Source organism: Folsomia candida, unplaced genomic scaffold, assembly GCF_002217175.1.
Source record: "Folsomia candida strain VU population unplaced genomic scaffold, ASM221717v1 Fcan01_Sc015, whole genome shotgun sequence".
Classification (NCBI taxonomy): Eukaryota; Metazoa; Arthropoda; class Collembola; order Entomobryomorpha; family Isotomidae; genus Folsomia; species Folsomia candida.
In genome coordinates this window covers 2568064-2576150 of record NW_019091207.1, presented here as the reverse complement: position 1 = coordinate 2576150, position 8087 = coordinate 2568064, and positions in this window count along the sequence as shown.

Sequence of the window (8087 nt, the reverse complement as noted above, 5' to 3'; positions counted from 1 at the left end):
CGGCGATAGAGCCACATACGGTTACTTTTTGGTTATAATCGTAACCCTATTTCTAAGAGTGTAGATAATTGAAAAAAGAGTAATTTTTTATGGCCTACGTACTTCATTTCAGCGAAATAAATAAACCCGACTTTAATCGACTTTCTTCTATCGCCGGTCGTACATATGCAGAGAAAGCGGAGAAAGTGAAATGACACATTTTAATCCTAATAAACCGAATATTTAATGCCCAACTAATTGATATTGTCGTGAAACACGAGGAACAACAAGGATCACGAATAAAGAAACGGCTTACAAAATGAAACTGGTCAGCAGGACGGGCAGTTCGTGAGATTTTATCTCGACCACCACGACCGCATTTCCTGACTGCATGCCAATTACGATAAAGTCGGCATAGCGGTGTTTTTCTCACAGGAGAAAGCTTATAATTTTGTCTCATTTTTCTAAGGTGAGGTAAAAAAAACTATAGTTACAGTTACACCTTAGTATGCATTCACCCCCCCCTTCGAAAACCTTGACCGCCTCCTACAGCCAAGGGGGTGCGTTTTAGAGAAAAAAATAAAGAGACCGAAAAATCAATTACGGACCTAATCTAGTGCTATCCTAAGGGATTTTTCGATACGAGGTCCTAGAAAAAAGTTTTGATGGTGGTGAATGGTTGCGTTTCGCAATTTAAGTATGAAGGAGACTACCTACATAGCTGGGTATCTAAATTTATGAAAGATCGCCCCCACTTTACTATAAGGGGAAACAAGAATGGAGTCGATTGGTTAAGAAACCAGCGACTTTTCCCTATAACGAAAATTTTCGAGTGGTTGCTATATTGTAACTATATAGTTACACCCTCGCTATGAAGTAATTTATAGTCTTAGCCCGTACCCGGGCTTATGGGACCGTCATGTCCGTCCGTTAACACGATAGACTTGCAATTTTACCATATGCCTATTGCAAAGTTAGGAAACAAGTTCGAAGGTGGGCGAAATCGGTCAAATGGTTGACCCGTTGGGGGCATCTAAGTGAGTGGGGAGCTATGCACCAGATTCCAAAATTGTTTTAGAAAGCTGAAATTTGGCATACAGATTGTTAGTGGCTCCTAATGGAAGAATATAAACTGAAATTGGAAAAATTTTTGTCTAGAGGGACCCTATGGGGTGTCCCTCACCGATTTTTGAAAATCGTCATATCGAGCTGAAATTTGGTACAGATAATGTAGATGGGTCCTAATGGAAGAATATGAATTGGAATTGGGAAAATTTGTATGTGGAGGGACCCTTTGAAGTCAGCCACACCTTTTAGAAATTGACCAATGGTTTTAAATATACTTAGCTTTAACACGTAAGTCGAAGCACAAATTTGAGAGTGGTCAGGAATATCAAAACAAAACTTGATATCTTTCAACTGACACTTTTAAGACGTATGCTGTAAATTTGAACGAATTAAATTGGCTACGATATCCGCAAGACTAACGGTGTAAACGTTCCTTTATAGCGTACAATAGTGGTTATATTCTATATTTGCTTTTAAAATTCAAACCTAAAAAAGAAATAAATAAAACATAGCTTGAAAAAGTAAAAATTTCTAAGGTGAGGAAGTGCACTTAAAAGTATTAAACAAGCTCCCCACACCTCCACCCAGATAATTTTACTTCGCCTGGGCTGTCTACTGCATGCAAAAAATATCTGTAAATATTAATAAATGAAATCGTACATTTGTAATATTCAACAAGAAATAAATTTGTTGGACTTTATTACGTTGTGAAATTGTAACGCAAACTGCTAAACCGGAATTTTATACTGTTATTAAAAAATCGGTTGTAATTAAGCCGCACAAAGACTTAACCAAAAAATCTAAAAACAATGGTTGCCACTGTATAGTAGATATATACATTCAGAACTTCCTTCAACAAGAACGATGACGAAGTAGTTACACAAATAATTAATTAATATTTAGGGACGGATGAACCATATGTAATAATAATTATGTAATAATAATTACTACCAAATGGACATAATTGGTAATACCCTAGCATCCAGAATGTACATAGTGTTGATTTGGAAATTAACCAATTCAAAAGTTACATTTAGGTCAAGAAATTAATTCTAATGTTTATTTTCTTACATGACACCAAAGCATTATTGTCGATATTTTTTGCATGCAGTAGACAGCCCAGGTGAAGTAAAATTATCTGGGTGGAGGTGTGGGGAGCTTGTTTAATACTTTTAAGTGCACTTCCTCACCTTAGAAATTTTTACTTTTTCAAGCTATGTTTTATATTTATGTGGTTTCATCACAAGTTAAAAACCTCTTTTCAATTTCAATTCTGGGTTTAGTTTTTCAAAATTGAGGACATTTATACATAAATATTTTGGTTTTTAAGCGGTAATATGTCTCCATTGTCCTACCTGACCAGTTTAAGATCTGTTCGAATAAGTATGCCCTACGAAACAAATTCATTTTTCATTGCGGTATCAAACTTATTCGAAGGAAGGAAATAATTTTATTTTTGGATAAAAAAACCTGTAATTATTTGTTCAGAGGTAATTTACATCAGCTAGAATTTCATATTTAATGCAATTATGTTTAAATTTTACAATATTTGACAAAAATCTATGTGCCTAATATACATATCTAAATGAAGACAACGCGATCGTTTGAGGGACTTTTCGAAACGCAGTGATGCAAACCAGGACCTGGACCAAGTCGAAAATGAAGGAGTTCCATAGATTACTGAATTGTAATGACATAAGTCTGAATAAATTAAAAAGAAATTAAAAGAGGAATTTTCGGATGACATGGTTTAAGGAAGAAATTTGAATTTGTTTCCCAAGCTTTCGATACTGAACTCGTGTCATCATCAGGGACCTGAAAAGAAATTATTTTATTGAATCCCGATAAGACCTATTTTAACGTTGACGTGGCTAATTTCATGTTTTTTTTATGATTGGCGTTTAAATTTATAAATTTGTGATTTAAAATTTGTTCGAATTCATACAATTCATGTCCATATTGTATATATTTTTTCCATATTTTTCGCAGCCCGAATCAAACAATAAAATGTGACCATTATTTAAAAAAATTGCAACTTACTTATATGTGATATTGGTCGAAATTTATGGGAATATTAATTTATTGTTTGTTATATATTTCCATACGATATAGTTCATGCACAACAGACAAGTTAGTTAACTGTGTGCATACTAGAGTTTTACATTTTCAACTTATCATGACATTTTGACATGTCATAAATGTCAGACATTTATTTTTATTGACAATTATGACATTTATGAAAATTTGTCAAATTCTAAATTGTCAACTTATGTATCGACTGCACTTTGGCCCTTTCGGAATTAAGCATCGACTGCACTTTCGGAATTAGTCCGACGTAATGTACTTTACAAGCGACAACATCTACCTACCGGCATCTCTTTTATGGAATAGTGGTGCTAACTAAAACGACTTAGTAAATCTGCTCAGATTTACTAAAATTTTATAAATGACGTCGTTCGGGAAATCTGAGACTTCATAAATAAACCACAACATAATTTGTCGATTTTTTTTTGAAATTATGAAACTAATGACAGCTGAAATTTTGAGGCGTCCACAGTGTTCTCAATCAAGAAAAAATCACGACCGAGACAAGAGAAAGTGATTCCTGTAAGTGGTGAAACGTGGCAAAATATGACAAATTCTTTTAAATACCCATACAAAATAATATCTGCGGATTTCTTAAAATTTCCGAAATTGATAACAAAATTTTGAAATTTTCCATTTTATTTTTCAAGCTTTTATGTATATAATCCTGGAGAAAGTTGTGTAATTAAATATGAAAAATGAGAATGTCCGCTAAGAATACGGACGGACAAGACGGAGAGACAAGAGAAAGTGAGGTGTGTGGCTTGTTGTGGGAGGATTTTAAGCCCACCGACGAAGTTGACAGGTGAACAGTGAGAGGAGATTTTTGTCGACAGCAATAAATTCCAAACGGGGACGTTGCACTCACAGTTCATGTCCAGACTTGGAGACCGAACATATTTTGCTTTCACCGAGATCATTTTTCACACTATGGCAAAAACACAACAATAATTTGAGTTTTGCGACAATCAAATATACAAAATATTTGGATTAATAAAAAAGGTCATTCTTCATTAATCAACAGATTCATTTCCTTAACCAATGTTGACTTATTTTCTTATACTGATACGCCATTATTGAAAGTATGGAAAATTTGTAGGACAAAGTAGTACAAGCAGATTTGATATGTTTGAATCTTATAAATTAGAAATATAAAAAGTTAGGTTTTACTTTAAATGATAATTTCCAGAAATTTTCCTTCAACCCACGCAAATCGTATTGAGAATTCAAAAAATTATGTGAAAAAAATGTATTTGAGTCTTCCAATTTTGAATGTTTAAAAAATCAATCAAGTACGATTAAAATCTTGAACACAAGAATTAAATCCTGCATTTTTTAAACTTCGCCCTTGAATTCCGCCGGCACAAGGAACGTTTCAATTAATTTGAGCAGGACGGATTTAATAATACGAAGAAGGTGAAAAGTTTTTCTCGCAATAATGACACTTCTGGATGTACTGTGAAGTCGGAAATGAGGGAAAAGTTGGCAAGAAAGTCTTACTTTTACTTTTGAGCTGTACCACACTCAAGTCTGGACTTATTGTGACGCTAAACTTTCTTTTGCAACAAGACTTTGTATCCTTCGCTATTAAAGTGTTCAGCTTCTGCTGAGATTTGGGTTTGGTTGAAGTGGCCGACCATTAACGAAAGCATCTGAGAAGATGCTTTTGTCAACTTCACGTATTTTACCAAGATTCCGAGAAATAGTGAGCGCACTCAACCTCCGCATATTTGCATATCTCTCAAATTAAGCATAGGAACAGCAACATGACTTGCCAAGTGTTGCGATTTTTGCAAGATTTTGCGAAATTTTTGGTGGAAAACGTTTGGATGTTTTTTTTTCTCAGATTTGCCCAGTAACTGGGCATGTTTTTATTTCTCCAAAATATTTCGCAAACTCACCTTTAGCAAAAGAAAGTACAGAAATTCAACGAAATATCAAAATCGGCGTTTTTAGAAGTAGCTTTGCGAAATTTGCGAAATTTCTCAAAATTTTTGATGGAAAACATTTGAATTATTTTCGCTAATCTATTCAGTAATCCAGTAGCTGGGTATTTTTTATTCCGCAAAATTATTTAGCAAACTCATCTTCAGCAAGAGAAAGTGCACAAAATCATGGAAATAACATCAAAATCGGCGTTCTTACAAGTAGCGAGATTTGCCAAAGCATATTTTGTGAATCCCTTTAAGTTTTTTCTTAGGTGAGGCATAGTAACCATGAACACATGAAAAAGTGCATGGTTACGGCGAAGCCTTAGTATGCGAACAGACCCCCCTCCCAAAATTCCACTCAAGATTGTGGCAAAACGGCTAATCGTATCAAAATGGTGTAAAAGGCAATCGTGCAGACCTTGCTGGGTAGATGATGCCCGTCAATTCGAGGGAGATGACAATCTTATTTTAACCCATTTTAAATCGATTTTAAACTTTCAAACGACTGGCAAATTCACTTTTCCCATGCAAAGGTTGTGACTCGCCTATGTTTTAATGTGCGAAAATCTATAACCCGTCATTTAAAACAAACCCGAGCGAAATCGGAGAAGAAATGAAAAAGTTTTCTTGGTAGCATCTGCAGCCAGTTACGTTACTTGTAATGTTTCTTCATTACTTAACAAATACTCATTTCTATTAGCAACCAGCACAATAGAAACATGTAAGCTCTGCACTTACATATGCAAATATCTAAACATGTAAATATGTATGTACATGTATGAACTTTTAGAAATCCAGTATTGAATAACCTATCAGTACAGCTTTGCTTAGCCCGAACCAGGATTGATTAGTAAACTCATGTTTGTCAGAATGTTGTACTATTTTTTACTAATTCTTGCATTAACTAGCGTAACTTGGTAGTATTGCTTGGCACCAAATACCACGAGCAGTGGAAGCTGTTCGTATAAAAATTTCGAAATTCAACCGTCCTAAAATTCTAATCTAAGTTATTTTTTGACTCCTCACTAAATTTTAGCTGAATATATAAACTCTTAGAAATCGGTATGGGCACCCTTAGTAGTGCCCCTCTGGTTACTTTTTGTTCATCTTTGACTTCATATAATTTCATGAGAAGCCATTAAGTATCACCGTTCCGAATTTCAACTTTTTGCGACAAGTTATGAAAATCGGTATGGGTCACCCCAACTGGTCCCGGCATGTGAAAATTTTACCAATTTCACTTCATATTCCATTAGGGGCCATTAGCAGCCTCTATACCAAATTTCAGCTCGATTGGACGATTTTGAAAAATCGGTATGGGTCACCCCCTCGGCCACCTCAGGTTGAATAATTTTCCAATTTCACTTCATATTATTTCATTTGGAGCCATTAGCAACCTCTGTACCAAATTTCAGCTTTATACGACCATTCTGAAATTTTGGTGCATCAAACCCCACCCACTCCGATGACACCCACCGGTCAACCACTTGACCGATTTGGCCCATCTTCGAACTCGTTTCCTAACTTTGTCCAATACACATGTGGTAAAAATTTCAAGTCAATCGGTCAACTCGTTCGAGAGCTATCGAAAGACAGACGGACAGACAGACAGACGGACATGACAATTACATAAGCCCTAGTTCGGGCTAAAAAGTACCAAACGGTATTCAGAAATGACTACAAAAATGGTACTCATAACTAATGCTCTGACGTAATCATGTTTCGTTTTCTCCCATGTGAGACAAATTTCAATGTGAAAATGCAAATTCTCTTTCACGTTTTCCATTATAACTTTGTTTAAATTGAGCATTACGAAAAATCCTGAAACACGTGTTTAATCATTTATCTAAGGATACATAATTATCGTGTTTTCGTCAAAATCGGAGCTAGACCGTTGGAGTCATCGTATTGCAAGCAATAGGTACCACTGAGAATTCAATTATACCAGATTTCAAAGTGTGTGCATGTACAAAATACATATATATGTATGATGTTGATGCATTTCTTGCCTATTAGTCCACGGATGATAGGGGAATTTAATTTGGTGTTCCACGCATTCACACCCACTGGAGAATTAATTGCATATTATGTAACGCATCCAGGCTAATGAGATTTAATTTGGTATCTATTATTGATGACAACTTAAAGAGACTTAAAAACAAAAAATAAACTAATTCTTTAAAAAAAACTTAGGTGAGGCTTGCTTAAAAGGGAGAAACAAGAGGTTCTCATCGTGTAATAAAATAATATGCTACATCAATGCTCATCTCATGATTTATAATTTTAGGTGAATACAACAACAAATTATATGCGTTTCGGACCATTTGCCTCGCCGTGGGCCATTTTATGATTCAAATAGTTAGAATAACTTGAAAATTTATTAACGCTCAGTGCATTTGATACACATATGCAGTAATAATTCATATGAAACGATATAGGATTTAGTTAGATAATTTTGTTATCCATAATCTATTGATGATTTAATGTACGAGGTTTGAGTTAGTTTGCAATATGAAATATTATATTTCAGAACACTAAATTTTAAAAACTTCGACCTATCTTTGAAATATATTCATGTAGGCCATCAGTATAAGCAGAATCGAACAGTAACGAAGATTGCAACTTATGTATATTTAGGTACAACCATCAATATGGTGCACATACTATATATATACATACATGTATTTGTATGGAACAATTAATCAGGCCCACGGCGAGGCAAATGGTCCGAAACGCATATAATTTGTTGTTGTATTCACCTTAAATTATAAATCATGAGATGAGCATTGATGTAGCATATTATTTTACTACACGATGATAACCTCTTGTTTCCCCCTTTTAAGCAAGCCTCACCTAAGTTTTTTTTAAAGAATTAGTTTATTGAGCTTCGCAAATACCGGTGAGATGTGAGCACCCGTAATGAAAATACAGGACATATACATATCACGAAATTTTGTAATTGTACAAGTTTAACCAGAATTACTGCTCGTCCCGGAGACAAATCTTGACAAAAGAATCGATTAG